The sequence below is a fragment of the Tetrao urogallus genome (genome assembly GCF_951394365.1).
Source record: "Tetrao urogallus genome assembly, chromosome: 1".
NCBI lineage: Eukaryota > Metazoa > Chordata > Aves > Galliformes > Phasianidae > Tetrao > Tetrao urogallus.
Genome location: NC_136813.1, coordinates 91,952,550 through 91,976,442, shown reverse-complemented (window position 1 = coordinate 91,976,442; position 23,893 = coordinate 91,952,550).

Genomic DNA, 23,893 nt, shown 5'->3' with positions numbered 1-23,893 from the left:
ATTTGCAAAGAATAATGTATATGTACACTGAGAAATAACTGACTTCACACCTGTCTTACCAGAAGTCACTGCTCCTACTATACTGATGCTTTTGAAACCATGCCATATTTAAGGAATTACTTTCCACCTCAGACTAGGGCTAACTTTTACAAGCTTGTGACTTTTTAAAAAAGTAGCTGAAATACTTTGCAGGTCTGTGTCCATATGAAGCATAATACATGGCAGCTTTTCAATAAACTAGTGGCCAGAGAACAAAATCATTTTTCTGAGTGGAAATCTGAGAGGAGGAAAAAATTATTGCATATTGGAAAAAGACTTCAACATTTCTTCAGACAAGAATCCTCAAATGTTGTTTACAGAAATTGAAGCAATAGTTTTGCTTTGGCTTTTCAAAACAAACTAAAGATGACGTTCTTCAAGCTCTCTAAACTCTAACAGCCTGAGAAGCCAAGCAGACTCATCCCATGGCTTGAAATCTGGCTCCAGACAGAAAAAACTGTTGGTGAAGTAGGCAAGTTTCCATGGAAACCTGCCTAGATTCTGTCAAGAGTAACTAAGAAAAATGAAGTTGCTCCCACAGAATGTTTTGATGATACTGAATCAGCATTTTTCAAATAGTTCTATTAATAAACTACCTAGACTTGTAGTAGGGGACTAGTCTTGAATGACTGACATAATGTGGAGTCTCACACTGTGATTTTGGAGAAAACAAATGAGTCTCTACTGATTTTCTTATCAGGAGTTTATCCTCCAAGGCATAATTTTTTCCATCTGAGTGAAACACTGACACTCTTTTAATGTATATATAGGATCACAGAATGTTTTGGGTTGAAACGGACCCTTAAGATCATCTAGTTCCACCCCCTTGCTATAGACAGGGACACCTACCTCTAGATTAGGTTGCTTAAAGCCCCATCCAGCCTGGCCTTGAATGCCTCCAGGAAGGGGCAACTGCTGGGCAACTTGTTCCAGTGTCCTACCACCCTCAAAGTAAAGAATTTCTTCCTAATATTTAGCCTAAATCTACACCCTTCCAGTTTAAAACCATTTCTCCTCATCCTGTCACTACATGCCGTAACAAAAATTCCCTCCCCAGCTTTCCTATAGAACTCTTGTGGGTATAGGAAGGCCACTACAAGATTCTACCAGAGCCTTCTACTTCTCCAGGTCGGAGAACTCCTTCAGGCAGTTCTCACAGGGGAGGTTCTCCAGCCCTCTGATCATCTTTGTGGCCCTCCTCTGGACCTGCTGCAGTGGCTCGATATCCTTCTTGAGTTGTGGTTTCAGAACTGGAAGCAGAACTCTAGGTGGGGTTTCACAAGAGAGAGTAGAGGGACAGAATCACCTCCCTCGATATACTGGTCACACTTCTCTGATGCAACCCAGGATACAGTTGGCAATACACACTAAATGGAAATGCATGCGTATATATACACACTTGCATAAGGTTGCATAAACCCACTTCAAACTTTCAGCTCCTTGGTTTCAGCGTTACATTTGCTTATATATTACAATTAACTCAATGCCTCTAAGGAGATTTCTGAGTCTACATAGAATAGTCAAATTAACTAATTATTTGAAGAGCCTGCATACTGACTGAATACCAAAGACTTTAACATGTTATTCCATGACAGAGCTCCTAAAAAGCATAATAAAATATATGCACCTTTCATAAAGAGAAAAAAACAGAGATCCCAATGTTTCAGAGCACAGAGCATGTTAAAGGCTAAAACACTGGCACTTAAAGTTGCATTACCTTAGCGACTAGACTTTACTGTGATGAAAAGCAGAGCAGCGACAGATGATAGGCCATATTTATCACTAGAAGACACAAGAATGACATTTTGTCTGCTGAAAATGCTGGCTGTGTTTATTATATCCTTTAAATGGAAAGCATGCACTTGGGGTACATGCAATCACAGTAATATGATAAGTACCTCATTTGTAATTTATATCATTGAATATCACAGATGGAGACCTCAGGAAGTACGGTTTGTCTCTTTCTAACATTTATGTATTTTGCTTGCAGGAAAGATTGCAAAATGATTATTCTGACATGAATTCTCACAACTCTAAAATGTACAGATCTTTATCATTCAGTGTACTTAAAGAAAATCAGAGCACAAATTTCTTTCCACAGGGTTTTTTGTTTGTTTGTTTCTCTTTGTGTGTGGGGTGATGGGAGGTAAAATTAGATTTTAACATCATGCAATTTACTCATTCTACACCTGAGAACCTCCAGGGCATGTTCTGTAACATAGTGCATTCTTCAGTGCTAGCTTTACTTTAGATGATAAAGAGAAGGCACTTGCATGGTCTGCAGTCTTTGTGTATTAATAATCATGAAAGAATGAAAGTTAACTTTAAGATTACAAATTGTGGGTTTCTTTTTTTCCTACTAGTAAAATTTTGTTGAGATTCTACCTACTCTTGGTAAAACTGAAAGGATTTGTCTTTTTCTTTTTTTTTTCTGAATTGAGAACTATTCAAAACAATTGCTTGTGTCAAGGCTTTGGGACTAATTTCTCTGGTTAGACAGCACCATACAGTTAGAATTCATGCATGATGCTTCTCAAAGATATTTAGGAATTTGTGTAAATAGCCTATCTACAAAGTTAACAATTTTCAAAATATGTTTGAATAGGAATACTAGAATTGTTACAGCAAATTTCAGAACTAAGATTTCTTTGAAAGATAATTTGCCTAGTGGTGAAGCATATCTAATTAATGTAGACGTAAATACAAGTTAATTACGAGCACTAACAGTCATAGGTCAAGTACATACAGCAACAGTGTATATAATAGCACAAGATGATGTAAATAAACAGGACGCTGTTATGCTGCCAAGGAACTATTGCATCATTACAGGGTATCATACAACTGGAATAAAAGAAAAAGTTTTGCTGGGGTAACTAAAGACTTGGCACTAGATTCATTCATTTTATTACTGTTTTTCGTCAAAGGAAAAGCATCCAGAAGAGCAGGATAGAATCTTTATCATATCTGACGTCAGTAATTTAAGACAGATAATGTGATATGTTTTGGTATTTCATCCTCTTAACAGCTTCTCTGTTCAGAGCAAATGTTTGTTTGGAATATAAAATCTAACAAAGACTTAATTAAGACTTTGATAAATGCTGGAAATTAGGTTGTCATTTTTTTAGCCAGGGGAATCTCATTTCTTTTCCTGCACAAAAATGTGCCTTTAACTTAAAATATGAAGCAACAAGATTACCTTAGCACACTACACTGTAAATCCCTTTCTTCTCTTTCAGAGTTGGACACTTCATCTCTTTGCGTGTATCACAACAACTCTTAGTATTGTTCGTCATCACATTTAGCTCTCCTATCATTGCTCATCATGCTAACTCCCCTCTCTCAGTAAATAATCCATATATAGAAATATAAAAACCTTACATTATTAGATTGATTTTGAGGTCAAAATTTCCTACGAGTTTTTTAAATACTGAAGTCTGCCTCCCAACAAGGGAAAATAAGCTTTTCCCATCTTTATCTATTTATTTATTTATCATCCCGTGCAATTTGCTACTTGCTGACCTATCTGGATGTCTCCCTAGCGAGCTTTAACAACTGTATTGTTACAAAGGACTTAGATCAGGAGTGAACTCTTCTTCGTGAAAGGTTTCTAACGTAACTAAAAAATTCAGCAAGTTCACTATCTAAATTAAAATTTAAAATGAAACAAAAGCCCTTGAACACCTATCAGCTGGAAACTAAATAGCTACAAGCTTGTTTGATTCTTAGCACTTTAACGTGCCAGATTTAGGATCATAGGATAACTTAGGTTCAAAAGTATCTTTGGAAGTCATCTAGTTCAAACTCTTGCTCAGTGCAGGCTCAGACTCAGCAGGCTGACAGTCTTTTAAAGTCAAGACTGTTTATGGTGTCTGCACATGATAGGAGCCATACTCTTGGTCTAAAATTTAAACTAAGTTTAGTAAGTATACTGAGTTCTTCAGTCTTACGCTTACACTGGCTATGTTTACATATATATATATATAGCTCGTGGAATCTGTGCAAAATAGTAGTTTCAGATGACAAAGATATTTTTATGCTTTTGTCACTATTATTGAGATTATATTTCCTGAAATTATTTTTTTTTCTCATAACCACTCTATGAAGATATTTCAGTATCTCATTAGAACATGAAATTATTTCAGTGCCAATGAAGCATGCACTCTTTATTTTCCAATGAGGAAAGGAAAAGGTAAAAAGGAAAATAATCTGACTGAATTTATTTAAAGTATAATGAAAGTGAATTGAATTAACTTGTAAATGCTGTAATACTAATTTTCTCACACTTGCAAGAACACCAAGAAGGTTCATTTTAAGACAGAAAATATTTGCCTGAGTTTAAGTATCTGAGCAGTATTCCTGATTTCAATGGGTTTTCAGGTACACTTACAATATTTGTTCAAATTGCTATCTTTCTGCACTATTTTACGTGGAAAAAAAAAAAGAAAAAAAGAGAATAAAGTTATTGGTAAAGAATAAGATGGGATTTCTGCATAATGAGCACTAGACAAACTAATAAAAAGTCATATATAAAATCTTGGCAGTAATTTCATATTTTCCAAGATGAAAGTAATAGAAAATAAGTATCTAGAGATAAGATTGCACTCAGGATCAGGGTGGGAATTGGAAATAAGATTACTGATTGATTTCTAAAGCACTGGAATATGTTAATGTTTCTACACTAGAATTAAATAGAGACATAATGTGATGAATCGTCTTTCCCTGATCTGACTGTGGTCAGTAATGCACATGAGCTGAGCTTATCATGCATGTTAATGTTGGCTACACTAATATTTTGTTCATTTCTGTGATTTAATCTATAGGAAGTGTAATTGAGTAGCAGTCACACTTGTGTCTTACAGCTACCCTCCTTTGTCCCTCTTTACAGTGTTCAATTAAATGTTTGAACAAACAGCAAGTGCTACATAGATCACAAAACTATTTATCTTGCCACCTTCTTCTGGCCTCTGAGCTAATTAAAATCTTTGTCAGGCTGTAGCCTACTATAAGCCAACTCATGTCACCCAAAGCATGAAAACCATTCTACTAAAAATAGGGTAGACTGGAGGAAGTTCCCTTTGTGTGTGTGTGTTCAGCAAATGCTGACTTGATAAAATCCTATCCTATTTCAAAATGACAGATTCAATGGACAGTGAGAAACTATCCAGATACTTAACCATCCTGAATATAACCATCATATTAAGAATCTGTTAGTGTACTTTCTTTAGTTCATCCTCTCTCTTTGCATTTGGAACACTTTCACAGTTTTAGTAAATTGTTATGCTTTCATACTGCCCCTGATAAAGAAGATAGATGCTGGCCAGTATTTGTAGATCCAAAAAACATAAAGGAAAGTAGCAGATTAAGGATTAATTTTTTCTAGACTATGACTTTTCTTCAGAGCAGAAGATCGGGTATGTAGGAGTACAAAATATAATTCACTAGTAAAAATTTAAGAAGATGAGCACTGGCATTTTCCTCTCAAGAGGAAAGAAGCTGATGTCCATCTGTTTTTTATAAGAGTTTGGAAATACCTTTTCTTAAGGTCAGATCTTTCTGATACCCAAAATAGAGATCTGATCCATGGGCTACTTGGAATTCTCTAACACACATTCCCTTTCAAAACTCCACTTATGTGAATTCACCAAAACATTGAGCTCATCTTTATAAAGTCCATTTGGATAATATACCCAATTTAAAATACTAAAACGGTACACTGAACTCTGAAAAAGACTTTCCTGTCAATGTCAGCTACCTGAAACAGTCATACATTCCTGAATCTCTCAGATTCATCTTCTCTTTCCCACCTCTCCTACTTCCACCAATCACAGTGGCCAGTAAGTTCAGCTGTGTCCAAGAATTTGCCTTGGCTGTGGAACAGGTCTGCAGTATATTCTAGTATGCTGATAAAAATCAACCTATTCCTGCACAGTCTGATTTTTAACAGATGGCAGCCTGGCCAGCAGTCCGCATGCAGCCACTCTGTTTTGAAGGAGCACTGCTAGCATAAATATAGGTTGTTTTTATCCAGCTGCAGTCAGCAAAGTTTTTTGCTTCTGCTTCTTGAGTTATATCATTAAACTTACTCTGTAGTCTTCTCTGCTCCTTACAGCAATGTGATATCTCTCTAAACCAACTATGAAAGATCAGAGGACCTTGCTAGGAATACTTTATAGCTAGGAATTGTCATAGCTTTTCAGCAGGCTGACAATAATCTCTCTTCCAGTGGCAACATCATTAATTAGCATAATTCTCCACTTAGGCTGAGATTGATGGTGCCTCCAATATTTAGACCACAGATCATCTCCTATTGAATTGGCCCTTCAGCCTTTGATTATAGATGCTTTGGCATCTAGTATATCCATAGCAGGACATGGAAAACCAGTGATTTGACATGGGAAACTCAAGGAAAATACCTAGAGACGTCTATGTTGAGGATGAACTTACCTACACTTCATGCTTCTAAGTTATAGTAGGCAAGTCCTACTCTAACCTTCTTCTAATCAGACTTTGAGACAAAGAGCTTTGATCACCTCTAAAAGCTTTAAGGTTGGAAAAAACTTATCAGAATACATTTCACATGATTTCCTCCTGTAAAAAAAAAAAAAAAAAAAAAAAAGTATATATATATTTTTTACTAGCAGGTGGATTTCTGCAGTAGTTATCATGAAGAGTTTGAAGTTGGTTTGCCCACATAGATATTAATGTTATTCAAGCATTATTCATTTAGCAGCCAACTGTAATTAATCAGAACATGAAAAATAAGGTAAATAAATATTTTGACTTTTTTTTTTTTCTCAAATAAGTAGGGTAAATGGAAAACTGTACAATACAATGTAAAGTCTTTGAATCCCTTAGAAATGATAGAAAACAGTTTTTAATTATCTTTGTACTGAATCACAAAAACAAGAACAGAATATTTTCCGGGCTTTGAAATTAGAAGCCATCGCATCTAGTTCTTCTGACTGCTGAATACATGCTAATGCTAAATAAAATCAGAAACTGATTAATTATAAACAAAAGTCCAAAACAATTTTAATGATGAAGAGCTTTGTGACATGCTAAAATCACAAAAGCCAGATCTTCTATACTCAATTCCCCAAAAGAGAAGGCTAAAATATGACCTTTGCCAGTATGATTCTTTTATTCTTGCACTTGGATGTTCCACAACTGGTACTCAGCAATTTGAAAATGCTGTATTTCTTAGACACCTTCAAGCTTTTCAATGAATATCACATTCCCACAAATGCCTTGCTCTTGAAAATCTTAAATGGTTTTAAATCAAAGGAGGGGAGATTTACATTAGATGTCACAGGAAAAAATTTAAGTGGGAAAGTGGTGAGGCCTTGGCACAGGCTGTCCAGAAGAGCTGAAGATGCTCCATCTGTGGAGGTGTTTAAGGCCAGGTTGGATTGGGCTCTGGGCAGTCTGATCTAGTGCCTCATCTAGTCGGTTGCAACCCTGCCTGCAGCAGGGAGGTTGGAATTGAATGATCTCAGGTCTCTTTCAACCCAAGCCTTTCTATAACTCTGTGACATGAGGTGCTGCAGGACTGCCCAAAGCATGAGCAGTAAGTGGTGGGTCTCAGCCAAAGTGCCCATGTAGTCATTCTGGGATCTCTATCTGCACACAGATAGGACTGCCCAAGTGCAAGAGAAGCCCCAGCACTTTGTGTGTACTGGAGCACGTGTGTGCCACCAGTTGTAGCCATAGAATGCCTTCAGGCTCCTGTGAGCAGGCACATAAATCACCCTGCTTGGACATTAGCAGGTGCTGGGTTATTGTGAGGGCACAGGTGTTAAAGCACAGACAGATGTTTGTGCTGTCAAGATTGCTTGAAAATGTCAGCACTAAAAGCTCATCTTTGATTAAAAGCTCATCAGTGCCAAAAAAGTATGCAAAATGATGAATGTCCACAAAACCCCAAATCGTGGGAAATTATGTCTGACTATAATTGCAATCTATATTTCACACTCATAATGTGAATGCTGGCTGGTTAGAGACAAAAAGCAGGAAAACAATGCCTCGTTGTTAAAATGATTCCTATGGTTGTGCTACATTGCCCTCTGCTCTCCTGACAGAGCTGTCTTTCAGAGGGAAGGCCAGGGCATTCAGCCAGACTCCGTACTTCAGCCTGTGTAAGTTCCTCTCAGATAATACACTCAGAGAGGGAGTCGAGCAACCCAAGAGGCTGTGAAACTGCAAGATGAATGTAGGCAGTGGATTTATTAGCTGGTTTTCCTCTCTGAAAACTGTTGTCCTGTCATGATCAGCCAAAATATGAGCCCTAAGAGCTAGCACTCTATTACAGGGAGATTTTTAGCACCCTGGCATTTATTCTAAGCAGAGCAACACCTTATGAATTCATAGCCTCCTGAATATTCACATGCAGGGAAAATACTGATCGTAGAATGTACTTTCTCTTACTGTGCTGTGTTTCAAACTAACATTGCACCATTAAATATGTCAGCTAGGTCACCAAGAAAACAAAAAAGAAGTACTAAAAATCACAGATATTTTGAAATTCCAACCGTAAAGAATCTTATCTCACTCCTTCTCTGCAGAAAGGAACATGGCTTTTTTTTTTTTCTTTTTTTTTCCTAGCAGTATTAGTATGTCCAGTTAAGCCAAATTTCTTGCTAATAGTTTAGGCTTATTAGCAGATTTAACTGAAGAACTTGGTAAATTCCAAGTGAAGGTAGGAGGTCTCAAGGCTGTACAAGTCATTTTTAGAATAATCTTAAAAAAACTGAGAAGACTTTGTAAGCACTCTCAACCCATTCATTTAACTATCACTTATTGGAAGAAGAATACATTCTAACATATTAGGAAAAAATAAAGTAGAGACAAAATGTGGCATTTTCTCAACTTCAAAAAATAAAACTGCTAGTATTTTAGAAATAAAAAGTTGCCCCTGCTGAATAAGAGCTCCAAACACAGTGCTAACTTGAGGGGCTTGGGCAGAAGCTGCAGAGATTTGCATTATGACAGCTTATCCCAAGCTTACTTCGTGAAAAAATTTCTATTATGAAACTATCACGTTAAACACTAAATCTGATGGCCTAGCTTTGGTTCAAAATGAAAGATCAGGAATACAGATGAGTTCTATTTACATCTCTTCTATGTATTTTTTCATCCTTCTGAAGATAAGATTGGAATTTTTTTTCTCATTTTCAAAACTCCACAACAACCAGAGACATGCGGGCATGGAAATAGTGGAGATCTAACAGATCTCAGAGCACGAGTCTGTTGTGAATAATGAAGCTTAACTCATCTGTGATAACCTTATCCAGTCTTCTACTTTGTTCATGCTCATAAAGGCCATTGCTTCCCTAGTAGTGAATGTCAAAGTATTGAAGAGCAGGAACGTAGGAATTTATTAGAATTTTTCTTCTTTTATTTGAAAAGAGGTTTGAAAAGAGGTCAAAATTTCTTGACAACAGTTTTCAGAGACTTTTTCCTGGCATTTTAGATTCAGCAACTGGACATAATTAGAATAGGAAGTGAAGAAATCACAGAAAGTGTGAATATTTTTCAGCATAAGAGGGGGTTATGTGGGAGAATTAACAAGAAATTAACAAGAAATGATTCATTATTAACACTGTGTTTCCCCAAAAGCAATATTGAAATTTCTGGGGTCCCTGGTAAGATAATAAAACTGATGCAGTTGTGAAAATCCTAAAAGCATGTAAGTGGTACTACTGAATCTGGTACAGAGATAAAATTCATAGAGCCAGCTCATAGCGAAGTATGATACCAAGTAGGAATTGACTAAATAAAAATAAAATTTGGAAAGAGGTTGAAATCAAGGTGTTTTTGTTTTGTTTTGTTTTGTTTTTTTAATAAAATATTTTTAAACACTTGGAAGAAATAATTATTGTTTAAAATACATACGTTGCTCTGAAAGTAATGCCTCCCATTTGTTTCCATGGAAACTATAACAAATAAAAAGAGCACAATAATGCAGTTTGATAGAGCAAATTCTCAGCTACATAACACTCCTTTTCATCTTAGTCACCACCATTATCTGTGCATTTTTGCTAGCCATGACCAACAGCCTGCATGTCAAGCTTGTGAATATATGCACCTGCAATGTTCACCCATTTTTTCACAGCTTTTATGACAGATTAATTGCTAGGAAAATGTTGCCCACACAGTCCATCTTTTATTGTCCTGAGCAGATGGAAGTCAGAAGGTGCCAAATACTGATTATATGGTGGGTGTGATAGATAATGCAGCCAAGATCAGCAATGTACTCCATGGTCCTCAAACTAGTATCACAGAATCAAAGAAGTGCAGTGATTGGAACTATGTCCAGAGATATTTGAGTCCAGTCCCTCTGTAAAGTAAGCCCCTTACAGTGGGCTTGCACAGGTAGATGTCCAGGTGGGTCTGAAATATCCCCAGAGAAGGAGAATCCACAATCTTCCCAGATAGCCTGTTCCAGTGCTCTGTCACCCTTACTGTGAAGAAGTTCTTTCATGTACTGGTTGGTGTGGAACTTCCTATGCTCCATTTTATGGCCATTTCTCCTTGTCCTGTCTCCGCAGAGTGCTGAAAATAGTTGGCCATGTCCCTTGGACTCCCACACTTAAGATATTTATAAAAATTAATAAGATCACATTAGAGTCTTCTTTTCTCAAGGCTGAACAGACCAATTTGCTCAGCCTTTCCTCATAGAGGAAATGCTCCAGGCCCTTAGTCATCATTGTGGTCCTGTGCTGGACTCTCTCAAGGAGATCCCTGCCTTTTTTCATACTGGATACAGTATGCCAGGTGAGGTCTGACCAGGGCAGAGTAGAGGGGAAGGATCACCTTCCTTGACCTGCTGGCCACACTCCTTTCAATGAGCTCCAGGATCCCAGTGGTCTTCACGAACACTGGGCAGACTGCTGGCTCATGGCCAACCTGTTATCCACTAGGCCCCCCAAGGTCCTCCACAGAGCTCCTCTCCAGCAGGTCATGCCCCAACCTGTACTGATATTTGCAGTTATCCCTTCCCAGTTGCAAGACTGTAGACTTGCTTTTGTTAATCTTTTGTTAATCTGCTTTATTGCTGCCCAACTCTCCAGTCTGTCCAAGTCTTGTTGAATGGCAGCACAGCCTTCTGGAGTGTCAGCCACTCCTCCCACCTTGGCATCATCAGCGTACTTACTGAGGGTGGACACTATCCCCTCATTAAGGTCAACAAGCATCACAAAATAGCAGTCAGAGCTCATAGTTTGTCCGGGTTCCAGAAAATCCATAAAGATCACCCCTTTCTTATTCTGAAAGACAATATACTTTACCTGATGATGGTCTCATCTTGAATTTTGTCTTCAACAGGGAATTAACATAACTTCACTCCATGGGCTGCTGTTTCTGCTTCGCTTGTAGTGGTGACACCACATCTTGTCAATGGTAATGATGTGATCCAGGAAACTGCCACTTTCAGCCTTGTATTATTTCAATAGGTCCTGATAAACTTGCATATGTTGTTCTTTCTTTTCCTGTGTGAGTATTCATGGGCCCACCTGCTGCAAATTTTCCAACATTCCTTTCCAAGATAATGTTCCTTTCTGTACACTGTTCCCTGGTCGTAATCTGTCAATTCACATGGATGAGCTGACCTAGCCACTCTTAATTTTGTAGTGTGATGGCAGTGCACAGATGTCTGGAATATGGCTTGTCTTTCACATCACTGTCACTGACACTGAAGTGCATCACCTACTGTCTAACTGTGCTCACAGCCATTGCTTGGCCTCTGGAAGTATTCAATGTCAGTGAATGTCAATGTGGGACATTTTTCTGCATGGAGGAATTGAGTGACACTCCTTTGCTTCATATGCACTTTGATGTCAGATGTCATTTTGTCAGACTGCCCCTCTGCTGCCATCTGTCACACAGCAACAAAGTGCAATGGGATACTGGCAGGAAGGTTCACCCTCTACTTCCATACTATCACCATTTGCCTCTGACATTGTGGGCGAACATTATAAAACAGGAGGCATTACTTTTGAAGCAACCCTCAGATATTTACATTAAATCCAAAACATTTATTCTCAAAAGTATTCAAACTAGTATATTTACTTCTGCAACTGTTTCCCTTAAGTTTGTATGATTAAAATGCAAGCATACTGGCAAATTTGAAAACCTTAGTAATACTACCTACTCTCAGTCTATTTCTATACAAAAACTAAATAAACTTTTTCACTGCATTGTGAGGGAAAATTATTTCATTGGACACTTTCATTTTAACTATTATCTTATGGGCAAACATATCTGTTTTACTATTTTTGTTGATGAGAGCAGTGGTATAGTAATAATCAGCTGGCAGGCAGCTTCTAGCTACTTCCTGTATTATATTTTAAATCAGCAAAATAATCATCAGGCCTAATGTCATCATTTGTCTCCATTTAGACTCTTGACCTTTATATTGCCCATTAAGGAGAGGAAATCCAGCTCCTGTCCGTGTTTTGGCAATACAAGAGATTTTCCTGTTGTAGCTATACATTTATTCATCAGAAGTTGCAGCCCAATTGACGTCCATTTGATTTGGAAGTTTCCTTCTTCTTTACTGGAATAGGAAGCACATACTATTATGGGCTAGTCCATTAATTAGTTTTAAGGGAGGGCACTGTAAGAGAGGAAAAATGACTACGTAGATAGAAATGCTGAACTCTAGACAGCCACCAAAAGGTGAGAGAGAGTATGTTGTGTTGTATACTTCTAGTTTTTGAATGGACACATTTGTTCCCAAAATGAATCCAAATCCAAGAAGACAAGTAATGTATTATAGCTTTTGTGACACTATTCCTTGTCATATTTTAAAAGTTGCATGCTGCAGAACTTGGTAAAACAAAAAAGATAAATGGATAGGAAAACAATTTTAACTTTGTGTAACTTTGAAAATATCCATGATGTTCTGGTCTTACTACTTGCTTAGATGTCAACATACAAATTTGCAAAAAATTGTTCCACAAACATCAGTAATGTTGCAGAAATTATAATATACTACACAAAGGAATAAGTAGAATAGAATGCTTCACTTTTCTTTAATTCAGATAAAATCTTATGTTTTCCAGCAAAGTATCCCACAATAACAGTGAAAGACAGTGCTCTCCTTCCCATAGTCTCTTTCAGAGAACTGAAATGAATGCATTTTTATATCAGTTTTGACCAAAATTTTACAGTGCAATAGTTGCTTTACTATTACAAATTACAAATTACAGTTAGCCATCTTCAATAAATAGTGAAGTCTGTCTCGGATTGTAAAGCTCCCAATGCCAAAAAACTTAAATGCCAGTTGTTTAGCTGGGGTTTTGCAAGCGTAACTATATGTGCAAGGTGCCAAAAGTTAAGCAAATTCGGCAGTCAAGCTCAAATGCTGTGCAGTAGAGGCATGCAAAAGAGAAAAGTTGTAGTCCAAGTTGTCTAGAGTGGTTATTGGTTCTCAGAGCAAACAGGACATAAGCTGCGGAGAGATCTCTTTTCTTTCTTTGACTGCTCAGCCACAGGTAGATGCTGTTCTCCATTTTTGCTATTTCACATGAGGTCCTGTATTCAGGAAAATGTAGGATCAAAAGAGCAAAACACAAATCTCAGCTAACACCAAGATGTTTATTTACATCCAAAACGGCACTTAAGTAGCATGTTATATGTATTCTTCAATTTTCCCATGTGTAAGTTTTGAGGAAAAGCCTGAAAATGAATAGGAAGTTACATCTTTCTGCTTCCTGAGTAGAACTGGGAGACACTTAGGAAGGTACCTGGCAGTTCTTTGTCAAGAAAAGATCTTCATCTTAATAAATAAGTGATATGAAATTTGGTCTGTTTTTGGCTGGTGATCAATAGATAATACAGAATTCTCATCTTCCTTTTTCCTCTGCTGACTCACTTTAAAAAGAACCCCACTTGAGTTGAAACAGAGCTAGGTACCCATACTTCAGGAGAGCAAACATCTGCTGCTCAAGGAACTGCTGAGTGGGATCCCCTGGGAAATCCTTAAGGGCATGGGTACAGAACAAAGCTGGCAGCTTTTAAGGACGTCTTTCTGAGAGTGCGATGGCTCTCCATCCCCCAGCAGAAGTTGAGCAGGGGAGGCAGGTGACAGTCATGACTGTGCAAGGACCTGCAGCTTAAACTGAGTGAAAGGAGGGAAATGTACAGCAAGTGGAAGCAGGGTTGTATAGCCTGGAAGGAATACACGATGTTGTCTGTGTGTGTAGAGATAGGATTAGGAAAGCCAAGGTGCAGATGGAGCTGCCCTGCAGAGAAGGACTTGGGGGTCTTGGTGGATACTGGACAGGAGCCAGCAGTGTGTGCTTGCAGCCCGGAAGGACATCTGTGTTCTGGGCTGCATTAAAAAATGGATGGCCAGTAGGGAGAGAGAGATGATTGTTCCCCTCTACTCAGCTCTTGTGAGGCCCCATCTGGAGTACTGCATCCAGGCCTGGGGCCCCCGGTGCAGGAAGCGCATGGAGCTCTTGAAGAAGGTTCAGAGGAGGACCTCTAAGATGATCAGAAGGCTGGAGCATCTCTCCTATGAAGAAATACAGAGGGAATTGGGCTTGATTAGCTTGGAGAAGAGAAGGCTTCGGGGAGACCTCATTGTGCCCTTGCAATACTTGATAGAAGCATATAAACAGGAGGGGGAATGGCTGTTTACAAGGATGGATAGTGATAGGACAAGGGAAGATGGTTTTAAACTGAGACAGGGGAGGTTTAGGTTAGATTTTAGGAGGAAGTTTTTCAGTCATAGGGTGGTGTCACCTTGGAACAGGTTGCCCAAGGAGGCTGTGGATGCCTTATCCCTGGAGGCATTGAAGGCCAGGCTGGATGTGGCTCTGGGCAGCCTGGTCTGGTGGTTGGCGACCCTGCACATAGCAGGGGGTTGGAACTGGATGATCATTGTGGTCCTTTTCAATCCAGGCCATTCTATGATTCTATGATTCTATGAAACACACGCAGTTCAGTACCAGAAGTTAAACTCAGCACACTTTAGATGCATATATTACATATATATTCTATAAACTACGTTGGTGGTCTAAGTTACTGATAGTAAACAAAGAAGTTCTTTCAAAGCAGTTAAGTATAAAAGAAATCTACAGTGGAGGTAGGAAGGTGGTTGTGGCTCTGTTATTAAAGCCACGTGGAGGTAAAAGAACTTCCCTAGTCTAGGGAAATACTGGAAAAAATTAAAGTGGTAGAATTTGTGGTGGAGGCCATCCCACATTGGGAGTAGTTTTGCTTTAGGGAGGAAAAGTACTTGATACTGGAGAATGATTGTAAGTAAATTGAATGAGTAGGAGGAAAGACCTGTATACACAGTGTTTTCAATCAGCTTTATTCCTCTTGTCTTTTGAGAACCTAGGCAGTTTTTAATGTTCACGTTCTAGCTATGGAAATGTTACAGATAAAAATGCAGAAACAATTTTGAATATTCATCTACAAAAGAAAGGTTTTATAAGGAAATGACCATAAAATAATATTGCACCATAAAACTTTTCTACATGATACTAAAATATTTTTCTATCAATACCATGTAAAGATTAATATTCATATAAGAGTAAGAAATAGCAATGGATCAAAAAAGGAATTAAATAAATATTGTTAAGCAAGGTATAAGCTCCAAGGTCTAAAGTGAGTTGTAGGTTTTGTAGGCAAGATTTTTTTTATCAAAGTTTTTATTGCTTCAAATAGAACCCTATATGAGATCATACTAAATATTTGAATGCACTGTAAATTGTCTTATTTCAATATAAAAGCTTGGCAACTCTTGTGAACCCCTAGAATTATTGATTTTACATTAAAAAACAGTTGAAAGCAGGCTGTCATTCCAATTTAAAAGGTTGCTATTTAAAACATCTGTGATTTTTGGATATTTTTAATTGCTCTATTACTATTTAAAACTTTAAGTTTGCAATCTTCGCACTTAGAAAATTCTCTTGCTTGTTTTAAGCAGTGGCATCTGAACAAGAGATATTCTACAGTTTCTAGTCTCACAGAATCACAGAATCACAGAATGGCCAGGGTTGGAAGGGACCTCAAGGATCATGAATCTCCAACCTCCCCATTTAATACTAGACCAGGCTGCCCAGGGCCCCATTCAATCTGGCCTTGAACACCTCCAGGGATGGGGCATCCACAGCCTCTCTGGGCAGCCTGTTCCAGCACCTCAGCACTCTCTGTAAAGAACTTCCCCCTGACATCCAACTTAAAACTTCCCTCCCTCAACTTGCCCTTGTCCTGATGTTATCTACCCTTTCAAAGAGTTGATTCCCCTCCTGTTTGTAGGTTCCCTTTAGGTACTGAAAGGCTGCACTGAGGTCACCCCACAGCCTTCTTTTCTCTAGGCTGAACAAGCTCAGCTCCCTCACCTGTCGTCGTAGGGAAGGTTCTGCAGCTCCCTGATCATCTCTGCTCTCCTCTGGACCCTCTCCAACAGCTCTCTGTCAAGTAGTCTCTGTAGTCTCTGATCTCTGGAAACCATTTGTGGAATTTATCACTGAAAACCAGATAAAGTCTCCCTTCCCCTCTCTCCCCACTTATCTCCTATACAATTTCCTGGGCTTTAAACATTGCATAGTCACACATCTGAGGGCAGAAACAATATATGTTTATCCTCCTTGTCTGTTCACATATTTGTTATTTGTACACTGATCCACTCAAGAAGAAGGAAATTGTGTCCTACGTGTGACCTCAAAGTTTAGAAAAATTATTTACTTCCTTTTCTATCAAAGACTAACGCATACATACATGTATGTGCATCTAGGTGATAGCTGAGATGTATACTTTATGTGCCTATAGCTTGTAGGTCTCAGTTTTTAACAGTAACTGATAGAATTATTGCAGTCTATTGGATTTTGGATCTAAATCTGATCTCATTCCAGAATAAATTTATGCTGCCATAAGTGAAATCAGATTTGGCACTGTATAATATCATAAGAAACAGTTAATTGCCTACAGTAACTGTTCTGAGATATTTTGTATACTCTCAGTCATGCTGAGCGCAGAAATATCACAATGAAAATATTTTCATATTCATCTTTTATTTATTTATTTATTTGTTTATTTGAGGTCACGGGAGAAAAAACAAGCTAACTTCCTCCTCCAAAGTAAAGGCTGCATGTGCCTTGGTGGGAGAACTACTGTCCTGACTTCATGACTTTCATTTGACAGCCTTCTGAATTGTGAAACCTAGTTATATAAGTTTCAGAACACTGGGGATACTGACTTTTCTTATATCTACAAATGCAAGATTTAGCCTTTGGAATACCTAGATGATTTAGTTCTATTTAGGTTAAAAGTTATAACACTTAGGATTTTGAAATGGTGAAGCTGAAAAGTGGAATTTAGGAGAAAATATACTGAACACATTATGTAGATTAGGCAAAAGTCCAGAGGACTTCAGAAAAAAAACCCTTGTGTTTAGCTGAATAGACTTTGTCTTTGGGAAGCTGGAGCACGCTCCCATAATTTTCCTGTCTTGTAGACTGAAATGAAAAATAAGATTTTTTTCTTAGTCACATAATGGAAGGCTTAATCAGTCCTTATAAAGCACTATTAAGAATCTGGAGTGGACAAGGTGGAAAAAAATGCTCTTATTGGTGAAAAACTTTACAGAATTTAAAGATTAACTTTGCCAAGATTCATATTTAAAATTATATCTGCAGTCACATCACCCATGCAATATAATCTAAGTAACAATTAGCCTGCTTATGGACACATGATTGCTCCCACTATCTGTCTATTCAACTCTATAGGGAACTCTCTATCCACATAAGAGACAAAGCACTCTGAAAAACCTCAGGAAACAGTTATGTCTAACAACCTATCCAATTGCATCTTGAAAACCACCAGGGATGGGTATTCTACTGTGTTCCTGGGGAGGTTGTTCCAGTGATTGGTTCTCATTGTAGAAAATTTCATATGTCAAGACAAAACTGTTCCTGATAAAGCTTGTGCCCATTATCTCCTATCATCTCCATGTGGATTCTATGAAAGATAGAGGCTTCATCCTCTTCATAGCCACTCTTTATATACTGCCAAACTGCAGTGAGATCCTTTGTAAGTCCTCTCTTTTCCAAGATCAAAAGATGTAATAACTCCTTCGTTCCTCCCTGATAGAAGAGGTTCTCCAACACTTTGACAATCTTATTGACTCTCTTTTGGATCCAGTACTCAAAGTAAGTTGATTGCCATGTCTAAAACAGACTTGTTTTGCCTTTGTCCCATTAAACAATGTATATCAAATATGAACTTCGCTTTGAATTATCATTTACCTAACATACATGAATTATTAGAATAGTATTTAAGAGGTAAGACTATTAAGCCTTTTACTTTTGGGTTGATTGACTGGTTTTAACTAGTAACAGAGTTATCTGATTTTTTTGAAGGCAAAGGCATGGTCATCTCACACTAATCTTCATTGTGGAACATCATGTGTCTAAATCAAAATCATAGAAGAATAAAATCTGATGAACAAGTTCTTCCTTTTTCCAGAGTACAGTCCTTATTGATAGCTTGTGTTTATGGCATCACAGAATTGTGCTCCTGCAAGGGGAATAAACACTTCTGTAGGAAGGTTGTGCAACATTGCACTGCATCTTCTTATTTTGCATTTCAAAATGAAAAGCATATTAGAAGCTTCTGTCATAGTGCTCTCTTTATTTTTCAGTTTTAGGTAAACATTAAAATTACATTTTTTTCTCAAAAAGCAAAGCATTTCTCGTTGTCTGCCTCTTAAAGAAAACTACAGAAAGGTCAGTGGAAGAGACATTATGCACAAAACTTTGATAAAATAGGTATCAAAACATCTCTTCAAATCTCAAAATTTACCAAGAATCCTTGTCACAGGCAATATAGGGAAATGATATACTATTACATTTATAGTATCTATATAGAAGACAAAAAAAGGACATAAATACTTGAGTTTCAGTCTGTCACTCATGATAAGGTACTTTCCCCATGGTTTTAATATGTTTGAAATCTGGCCTCAGGTTTTATGTATCTGTTGATAATTCCAGTTATACACTGAAATTAATGAAATTAAAGAGTTATAAAGTTCTAGCAATTTAGTTAAGAATGTTTTTTAAAATTGCAAATAATTGGTTAATATCAACAGATCTTATCTCTAGGTCAAAGATTTACAGACCTCTTCCTCTCCAAGTATTTCTTAAAGTAATAAATCTGATAAATTTTGCAGTGAACATTTCTGTTGCCCTTGCAGTTAAGACCTTCAAAATAATTTAAAGATTACATAGAAATGTTAAGTAGCAATGAGTACAGATGCTGAAAGAAGCTTGTGGCCTTTTCTATCAAACCAGTCTTGTATTCAGCATGGGAATTTTCAAATCATAATCAGTGTTAAAAAAAAAAAAAAAAAAAAAAAAAAAAGCAACAACAGCAAAAACAAACAAAAGCCTAATATCACTGGCATTATTGTCTCCTGCATTCCCGCATTTGAACATACAACTTTTTTTTTTTCCTTAGAAAGGAGAAAAACTGTGCTTTTTAAGATGTGCAATATTAGCAGTATCCTGTTTATTACCTGTGACTCAACAAGCCTCAGCCACAGTCATAAGAAAGATTGTTTTGCAACTTCCAACGAACTGAAAAACAGCATTCTATAAAAATCAAGTCACAAGTACTCAAATGTTTTCTTTCCAGACAGAAGTAGAGTAAAGCACATTCAAGGACTTCAGCTGAGTTTAGGATTTAGTATGTATGCTTTTGAAGGGATTAGCCACTGAAGCTGACAACATTTTCATGTGCTGTTCTTATAAAAATAAAAAACAAAGTGTCTATTTGTCTCACAAAATTTGGAAAATAATCAGAGAGAACTGGGTGTATGAAAGAGATGACAGTCACTTAAGTTAGGAAATTCTTTGGTGTCACAACTTGAGTAGTAAATAAGCATTAAAGTTAGCATGTAAGCAATGTCAAGATACTGTAATTTCATTGTTAACAAAGATGCACAAATATATGAAGTAGATATACTGTAAAGTAACTTGTTTCCTTTTCAAGGACATTTTGCCTTCCATATACTACATTTCATAAAGATTTCAAGATTACTTTGGAATCTTCTTTGTCTTGAAAGTGAGGAGAATTAGAAATGAAAATGAGATTTTACATATTTAGCCTGGTCTGATTTTTAGGTGGTGCTGTGTGGAGCCTGGAGTTAGATTCAATGATCCTTGTGAATTTCTTTCAGCTTAGGTTATTTTATGATTCTACTTACATTTATATTCATATTTACATTTATACTTATATTTATTTGAGTTTATTTATATTTAGTGTATAGGTATGTGCCACTACCCCGCAGTGATAACTGTATGCAAAACAGTATTGAAAATCTTTCTAATCTGTTGGTGTTTTTTTTTTTTTAATTTTATTATTATTTTTTCTATAGAAGACAAATATAGCTGCCTTTTATTAAACTGGGAAAGACATTGAGGTTTAACATATTCTTCTTTGATTATTTTAAGTATTTTCTACCATCAGGGTTCTTTGCTTCAGGCAACTGCAAGCATAAGCCTTGACATTACCTCAGTGAAACAGCACTATATTGAAAGCAGTCGTTTGGTAATTGAAACAAATGGTGTCCATGAAGTATTTTATACATTTATAGCAAGCTGCTAGTGTTCCTGATGAGTTACTGTTAGCACTTGAAGAACATCCAATTGTGGAATGGCTGCCTGGGTTTTCCGAGGCCTATGGCTCCACAGAGTCCAATTGCTCCAGGGCTTGCGTTCTCACTGGCACAGAGCTGTGGGAGCCATATAACCCCGACAATGCTAGCAAAACAGGCTGGTAAATCCAGTGTTTGTTGACACTCTGTTAGCTAGTCAGCACGATGGGATTTCCCTGGAATGCATTCAGGCTGGAAAGAAATTTTTGATGTTTCCAGTTAATGAGAGGTTTTAAATCATGTCTTTCAGCTGTTTGAATGATTGTTTTCACTCATAGTCTTTCCACTGAATTCAGTACCTCCACCATTTCCCTTGGAGGAGACTATGGGATTAATGATGACGAGAACTGTGAAATTTACATTTATTCTTATAAAATCAAAATCACGTACCAGAACTGATAAATACCACTGTGGCAAGGAGTGTCAGAATGTCACAAAGTTCACTGCATCAATCAACAAACTTAAACCAACAAACCAATCTTAAATATTCTTCTGCTTGCAAGCAAAAAAAAATGCAATAACAAACAGATATCTAAACCAGATATCTAAACCCTGAAAATCTGTGAAGCAGAAGGCTGATTGGCATAAGCAGAGGAAGTGACTGACGGATGAAAAAGAGAGGCATAAGTCTATTCATTAAGATGGTGTTGCCAATAAATCGTAGTATGAACTGTTAATGACTGAGAACAAACTCATTTACAAATAGTTCAAAAGAATACTTAAAAACTCTTACTCTGAAGCCAGTGGAGGGAAATTTTTATTTCCTGGATGTAGTAACTATATTTTGGTGGTTTTTTTTTTCTCTCACTGAGTAATGTAGATTTGTTATGCTTGGATCCCTACCATGGACTGAGTTCCATCTTTTCAGAAGAATAAGAAAACACGCAAAGCAAAATATTACATGTTACTTCAACAGGGCACTGAGAAATTTTGAGGTTTGTAATGTTCCCTTACTGAAAGACATCAACCAGTAAGTAATGTTGGCAGTATTTCTCATAAATGACACCAAAAAAAAAAAAAAAAGAAAGAAAAAAGAAAAAAAGAATAGAATAAAATAAAATAAAATAAATAAAATAAAAAAATAAAAATGGAAAAAAAATTGTATTAAAATCTGCAAATGTTACTGTAAAAGTAAATAAAAGGGTCTAAAAACTTTCCCAGATTTTCTTACTGAAAGGAAATGTAGCATTTAATTTGTAGTCACCATTACTAACAGAAGAAGAAGTGAAAAACTGAATCGATTCTTGTGATGGTGTCTTGTTATTGTTGTTAATGTACTGTTTTGTTTTGTTCTTTTCTTTTTTCAAGTACATGTTGATTTTGACCGAAAATTGTTGAGCTTCTCTGGGAAACAGGATCCTTTGATCATGTTGAATTTAAGTGTGTCCATATATGATTATATCCACTAAATATTTCAAGAAATTAAAATCAGTAAAAATTCTGTTTGAATAGAAATCATTTTCTCATTTGCATTTTTCTGTGTCCGTTTTGGAGTTAGACAAACATTGGAGACCGAAGCACTGTTTGTACAGCAAGCAAACATGGGTCATGTGCTGCAAACTGCAAATTGTTTCACATTGCATGGTGTCTTACCACAGATCAGAGGTGAGGAAATCTTACAAGTGACATGATAGCTTATTTTTTCTCTCTCTATTTTTTTAAGACTGCTGTATAACCCAGTGTAGACAAGATCAGGTGTGATTTATCTACAAGTATATTTATTTTGGAATCTGCAGCTACATTCAGGATCAAAATTACCTAATACAAAGAAATAGGCAGTAGTTTTGAAAAAGAAAGTGGATATAATACTACATACATTTAGAAACCGTAGAGGAAAAAAAAGACATGCAAAAGGTAATTCCCCAAACAAATCAGAAAAACAGTCTTTCATTTTACTGAAAAATTGGGTATTCTGCTAAGTAACCTTTGCACATAAAACTTCTTTATGTGTTCACCTGACTGTGTAATTCCAGGGCACTTATTCAATGTAGAGGCAGACAGAAGAGTGGAAGAAGAAATAATTAATTCTGTAGTATTTAAGGATGATATTTGTAATTTGGACATCAGTTAGTACAAAGAAGGATGGAACAGGCAAAGCACAACTGTAATGGTTTATCTGACTTTTTGACTAGTTTGTACTCATACAAGTACTTTCTTGGAACTATGTTACTTCTGCTCTCACATGTATTATATGTTTTTGAAGTTGCTGCTTGCAATTCGTGTGTTCTGGAATAGCTGCCATAGAGCTGACATAATTGTGCCACAGTCAGTGGGATCTCCAGTCTCACTTCATAGAAAAGTGTTGCCCTCACAACATCAGACACAAGAAGCCTTAATTCCATTTCTGTCTTTGATAAGAGCATTGTGCCTCAAACTCACTTCTATTTGTATCTTTACAAGGAAGCATGCTGCTTATTAGAAGTCTCTTGCTGTTTGGCACTTGTCAAACTGTGACCACTAAAATCCAAAAACTAATGTCAGTCTAGCATGGAAGAGATTTCATTCACAGATTCAATGAGTTACTGGTGTTTGTAGCCAGATTACTGGACACTAATAAATTCCAAAGAGCATATGGATGGAAGTTTTCTTCCTTGTGCCAGATAGCAATACTGTAATGGAAGAAGTATTATTCCTTGGATCCAACTGCCATCTTTCTCCTTCCTTTTGTTGTTGTCTGATCATTGATTTCTAGATAGTTTACCACTCAGCACTGAAGCATAAATGAAAAACAGTAATGCTGAAGTCATTCACAAAGACAATGATGAAAACGGTTACTATAGGAGATGATAATTTAACTTTTAATAAGGTATCCAACACTAATGCTGCCTGTATTGCTCAGAAATGAACTTTCGTTATTATTTATAACAAAAAGAAATAGTAAAATGAAGTTGGATAGTCAATTTTCAAGTCTCATCTTGGCAGAGTTTTCTAGTATCCAGTTATCTAAATACACATGAGTTCATCTTAGTCATAAGTTTCTGATCTGCTTTTTAAGACACAGCATAGTAAGAATGGCTCCTATTTCAAGTCTAAAATAACTTAGTAAATTCAGTTTTCTTGGAATAGTGTTATATCAGAAGTATAGCAGCCATAGTAGCCTTTTTGGGGCTTTGAAAATGGGTTTTCTTGACTTGCTAAACATTTGTTTCTAAGAGCATATATACAGGAAAGCAATTGTAACAGATT